Consider the following 7,133-nt stretch of genomic DNA (forward strand, 5'->3'; position numbering starts at 1 on the left):
ACGTCTAGTCTGTGCTAAAGTCAAAATCTAGAATTATTAAAGGCACTTGCTTATCTGTCACTGATCATGTGATGTAAGAAACCATAGAGTCTACAAAAATGAAAGGACAATACTAAGACTAACGTACAAAGCAATTTGTATAACAAATTGACTTTGTTAATAGGTAATTTTTTGAATGCAATTGTTTTAATATAAATTTACATTTTTGTAATATTTAGAACGCTTTAAAAAAGTACAGTTCCTTTTATCTTTCAAAAGAAGAGCGAAAGGTACCAGATCGAACTCACAGATCGAAAATGAAATGGCAACGCCATAGCTAAATATAAAAGAAAAACAGACAAATAATACTAGTAGAACACAAGACAAAACATAGAAAAACTAAAGACTAAAGACTAAGTAACATGAACCCCACTCGTGTTGAGCTCATTTAGGGAAATATGAATGTGCAAAAGTGTATATCTAGCTACTTGCATATAAGATTAATAACTGCGGAGTTATAGTTCATACTGAAAGTAGGGACCGAATCAATAGGGTGTGTGCCTCGGTTGTTATTATTTTCGGCACAAAAAAAAAACCGTTTAAGTCGCCACTTTCCACGCACCGACTTAATAACGGTATCTAAACTAATTATTATGCTCGGATACGTGACTCGTCGCTTCTTTAAGAGACACACAACCAAGACTAGATCGTATATAAATGTAAGTTTTACAGTCAGCTGCCTGTTCATCGATTACCGAAGACTACGAACATATATTGTATTTTCTGTTGTAGGTAAGATATTATTATGAAAAGAGTTCATACATTTTATTGTCGGAAAACTGTGGTCAATGCAATAAAAAAAATATAGGTCATTTGTATAGCAAGACGATTATTACAAGAGTCAGAGTTCCGCTGACTTTTTTGTCTAGATTTTTCTATGGAAAAAGCAATGAGGTCTACTTCAATCCACAATTTAGCCCAGACATTATTGAAGATATTAAGGTACACCAAACAACCCATGAAATCCGATTAAAACGTTGATTTGCTAATCTTAACATCAATTTTCTCATTAACTTTTTCAATACGTTTAAATCTTTTATAGAAAATAAGTTAAAAGAAACATTATAGATTTGTATCTTGTTAATTTAACCCCATCAAAAGTGTGTAATACCATTAAATTAAGTCACTTTTATCAAGTTTAGATTTTTATAAATACAATTATGAATTTTGTGGAGTGACTAAAAAATTATCTGTATTTCACTTGTCAAAAGAAAATATTATTTTAACAATAAGAAAACTTCAATAAACACAATAGTTTTCAAATTACAAGGCTAAATGTCAATTTTTCTAACAAAAGATTTTGAAATTTCTACATAGTATTTTATTAAATTATATTAAATTTGATTATTGTTACCAATTTTACTTTGAACTATAACTGATAAGTTTTGACACTTGTATAATTTCAATCAAATTAGGATGTATTTTTTATATGTTTTGTTACAAATTCAGATATGATCTAAATTTGAGACATTTTCTTATATGGAATTCAATTACACATTATATTGTCTAATTTTAATATTTCAGTATACCTGATTTACGGAATGTGATTACTTGGGGCTTATGTACTGGTGTAGTATTTAGGATCTACGGGAAACAAATACGTTATAACTTTAACTGATTGATATGTTCAAACATGCATTGGTATTTAACAACAAAATTGCAATGTTTGGTCATATAGCTCAACAATTGTTTCGGTTCTTATACATCATTGGCTTTCACAAATTCGGATTTCAGAGTTACCGATGAAGATTAGCACAGAAAATGAATTTTATAACATTTTTTCAAATATTATTTTGCACAAATAGTTCATCTTTTGTCAGCATCAATAAGTGATAAAAACTTTAAGGCTCCACTATTTCTGGTGAATATATTTGTAAGTATGTGTTTACATATAAAAATAACAAGATGTGGCATTGTTGCCATGAATACACTTGTCAATCAGAATCTACATGAATCCAAGGTTGCATGGCAAGTGATAAATGAAAAAACAATAAAAGCGTAGCAAATAGATTGTTACATGCTTACTTTTTTTAAATCATCACAGTTATGAACTTTATCATGATTTAGTAGTAAATACAGTAGTTTTATATATTTGATAAATAGCCTGTTGTTTAATTAATGTGGAACAATTTTTATGCGCACCCTTTATGAGCACCCTTTATCACACCCTTTATCACACCCCTATTATTATGTGTTCATCTTTACATACATAAAGTCCCTTTAAATTTAAGCAAGCTTCTCAAGAAATATTTTTCCTTAAAATGTGTCCTACATGAACGGTCATTCGGGCGTGACGCAATTTATTGAATGACGTTTTGTTTGGTATATGACGAAAAACAAACGTCGAGTTTCCATATTTTCTGACACACAAAATGCAACTATAAAAATGAAATCAATGAAATACCATACAAAACACACAAAACGTAAAATAGACAAAATAATTTTAAAACAACAGCACACAAATTGTAAGGTAACCCGTGTGCTTCGAATGAGTAACTGGGCAGTTCTTATAAACCTTTTAAAACAAGACAAAATTAGAACTGAAGGTTACCTAGATGCTCGAAGTAGGAAAGCAGTTCATATATACGCTCCTGTTGAAATATATGATAAAGTGTATAAAACATGACAAAATCCGTATCACATGCGGTATCACCCTCTACCAATATCATTCCTCGGGCCTCAGACCCTCGGGATGATTCGGCATATGATACGGAGTTTGCGATGTATTATTCTCTATTCATCATGTACTTAATAAAAAAGATAAAATAAAAACATGCAGTCACCGTTCATTTAAGCTCATAATCTGCCTTCGAAAATGCATTAATTATTTAGAGTACTTTTTTCTGTTGAACTAATAGGAGAAATATAGGTAATATCGAATTACAAAAAGAACTAATTTACAGAAATCGCCTAATTTTTACAATTGTTTAATTTAAGCACAGGTTGGTTGAAAATAAATTTTTTTAAAATTACATAAGTCACCGATGAGTTAAAAAAGCATATTCCAATTTTAATGCAAAAAAATGGCATGTTTGCACCAAAATTTTATTTTAAATCATCAAAACCAGTGTATAAATCAGAAAGTAACACGTAAGGTGTCACAAGTTGAAGCGCACTCTTTCATCTCCAAGTCCTAATTAAGAATTATGAGCTAATATAAAAAAAGCCTTGTTCCATCTCTACATTTATCAAGTCTTAGACTAGCAAACTGATTTGACATCAATTTGAGAACCAAGTGCTCATTTTTATGCCTCTACCAGGCCACACTGTTCAGTTATTTTTAGAATTGCAATTTGAAAAGGTACTTTAATTTTCACAATTCCGTCCAGGTACTCTGGGACAATGTAACTTATCAAACATTCCATATACATCTGAATTATTTTCATCATAGGACACAAGAAAAATATGGCCACAAATACCAATTTTTAGTAAATAAACAAAGTTTTGACCTCATTTTACGTAAAAAGTAGCACACGAAGGTATCTTTTTTATAACATATTTGATTTAATCAGGTAAAAAAAAGTCTATATGGGAATTTTTATCAAAACGTAAACACAAGATCAAAACTGAATCGTATGACTTTAATGAATGAAATATGAAAGCTTCTAATTTTAAAAGTAAAACAAGGCACCAGTAGTATACCGCTGTTCAAAACTCATAAATCCATGGACAAAAAAAAATCGGGGTAACAAACTAAAACCGAGAGAAACGCATTAAATATATATAAAAAAGATATAGATTTGATTGAACATGTATCTTTAGATTGAGGTTAAAGGGAGATTTTTTACTGAATTTATCCCCCCTAAAGTATCGAGCGCATACTTACAATTGGTGCGGTTAAGTGCTATACCTTTTTTTTTAATAAAGATGACTGCAGCCCGAATAACAAGGACTGAATGTTAGCAAACAAAACCATCTGTTGGATGTTGATAAAAATGCTGATGGTGAATTGGTGTTTTACGAGCATGCAGTGGAAAATATTACCTGCATATAAAGATGAGAATATTGATGTTATTCATATTACTGAACCTTTTCAAATGTAAGCTTGTCTGCAGTATCAATACATGTTTTAAAATCTGAGATTGAAATTTCAGACCTATATGTCATTATAGGTGGATATAATTCACTGGAACATAGTTAACAAATGTTAATTTTGATTTAAAGGCAAAATATGCATAACGTTCTTTTTCAGCAAGATTTTGAAATGCTATAGTCTGTTAACCTGAATGTTGAAGACAATACCGAGGTATCTGCATTATTTAGCAGATTATAACGGTTGCAGACCATAATACAAACAACGCCTGTCTGTTGGAGGTCGTTTTTGTTAGAAACGTATGAAAATATCTTACCAAAAGAACGCAAAGAGAAGAAATATTTTAGTCACTTCCAGAGGAAAAGAAAAAAAAGAATATCAAAAACACCTATGTATGTATAGACTAATCAACGGTTTCTTCCTGATAATTTCTTACCTTTTAGATATTATCACATGCATTTTTGGTAGGATTTAGTTTTTTTATTTCTGTCATGTTATGTAAATTAATTTTTGTATATGTTTTGTTTTTATTTAACAAAAACAGGTCAAAGGGAAACAACTTTAATTTACCAGAAAAATACAAATTTGTAAATTCGTGATAACAAAAAGGAGACAAAAAACACCATCTTGTAAAATTATGACATTAGCATGAAAAACAAACTTAAGAGATATACGTTTGAGAGGCAGCAATACAGCTAAAAATAAAATAATTAAAGCCTGAAATCGTACATATCGAATATATAAAGATTTCCAAATGTTAACAATTATAACGTTTTCAACAAATAGACCATGTTTCCTAGCTGAACTAGTCCAAAGTTTAAAAATGCTATAAACTAACAATAACAAGAAGTACATAAAGCACAAAATTCCATAATTTTAATAGATCTAGAGAATTTACTCTGAACAGACACGTTAAGCTAAGATTTTAATAGATCTAGAGAATTTACTCTGAACAGACACGTTAAGCTAAGATTTTAACAGCATGCATATAAGACAAAACAAAAACGACACATACAGTCTGTTTTATGCTTTCAGACACTTACTTAACAAATGCAGTCAGTTTGATTCAATTTTGTCAAGATATTAGTACCTTATCGACCTGAAACAAGACAACAATTTGACCCCTCAGTTGGATAAATATGGATGCGACCTACCATGATTTGACCTCAGTTGGAGATCGCGTACATATTAATACAAAAGTTGAAGGGGTGAGACTTGGAAACCCGTTTTAGGCTCATTTTAAAGACTGATTCTAATGAACGATTGAGATTGCAAAACATTTAAAAAATTTATTATCATAATGCTTTAAGACGTGTCACGGTATTTTTTATCCAACTTTCATTTATTTGGTTATCATGTTGTATTTGTAATTCTGATCGGATATTGCTAAATATCTTATCGTTTGTAGTTTTTATTTTAATTTGTTTATTTTTTGGCTATGTGTATGTAATGAATGGTATAGATAAACTCATCATAGATACCAGGACTAAATTTAGTATATACGCCAGACGCGCGTTTCGTCTAAAAAAGACTCATCAGTGACGCTTGAATCTAAAAAGTTACAAAGGCCAAATAAAGTATGAAGTTGAAGAGCATTGAGGACTAAAATTCCTAAAAGTTTTGCTAAATACAGCTAAGGTAATATTTGTCTGAGGTAGAAAAGCCTCAGTTTTTTAAAACAATTATAAAAATGGTTAACAGTAAATTTATAAAATATAACCATATTAATGACAATTCATGTCAGCACAAATATATATAATAGTGCTGACAACTGGGCTTGTGATACCCTCGAAAAAAAAAATCTCCACCAGCAGTGGCATCGACCCAGTGGTTGTAAATGAACTCATCATAGATTCCAGGACTAAATTTAGTAAATAGATAGTTAATCACCAATGTCATTTTTGAAGCATCAATCCAGTCGTGTGATAGACAATGATTGGTTATATTGTGCTGTTATTATGTGCAGTCCATGGTTGTTTTACGTGTTCGTTTTTGTTCTTTGGTTAGTATGAACTTCAGTGTTGACATGAAAATCAGTTATATGGTTATTTTTTTTTACTTACAAAAGTATGAACTATTTTTAATACTAAGGATTTTCTTATCCCAGACATTGATAACCTTAGCCGTATTTTACACAACTTTTGTTGAATTTTGGGTTATCAATGCTCTTTAACTTAAAACTTGCTTGGATTTCCAACTAGTTGTATCTGAGCGTCACTTATCAGTCTTGTTAAGATGAAACGCGCGTCTGATGTTTTAAATTATAAGCATGGTACCTTCGATAACTACTAGCATGTCTAAATGTATTATTAAAATTGAGAATGGAATTGGGAATGTGTCAAAAGAGACAACAACCCAAACAAAGAGCAGACAACAGCCGATCGCGAAGTCTATTGTATTGTATTTTTGTGTATTTCTCTGTTCTGAATGTTCTTGCATTTATTTGTGTATTTCCCTGTCCTGAATTTTCTGGTATTTATTTGTACTGTAGGTCTGTCATGTAATGTTGTCCTCTTAGTGTTATATAAAAACCTTGCCATAAAAGCGCGAGGTTTGGCTAACTGTAACAAGTCAAAAAAATTGCAATTGTTATCTTATAGTTTGTTTCTGTTATGTTACATTGTCGTTTGTTATTTTGTTATTTTGTTGCACTTTAATATTACTATTGTTTCTTTGTTTTCCTCTTATAGTTGATGTGTTAGCTTCGGTTTTAGTTTTGTACCCCGTATTTGTATTCTCTAAATCAATTTATAACGTTCGAACAGCATTAAATACTGTTATATTGATATTTTTAACCTGCAAATGACAAATTACCCGATTTCAAAACGTGACAGGATTTTAAGCCAAAACCGAGGTAAAAAACCTCGATTTTTGTTTTAAATATTATTTATCCCATTAAATATTTTAGAGCTATTTTAGTGATTTCTATAGAATGGATTCAAAATATACTGATAAATTGTGAGTGTATTCTAAGATGTGGGTAATATATTATGTAAATCAGTATTGAATCCAACTGCATAAAATTGAAAAGGCATTTGCAGAAGAAGAGACATGTATGCCA

This window comes from Mytilus trossulus, chromosome 2, assembly GCF_036588685.1.
Source record: "Mytilus trossulus isolate FHL-02 chromosome 2, PNRI_Mtr1.1.1.hap1, whole genome shotgun sequence".
NCBI lineage: Eukaryota > Metazoa > Mollusca > Bivalvia > Mytilida > Mytilidae > Mytilus > Mytilus trossulus.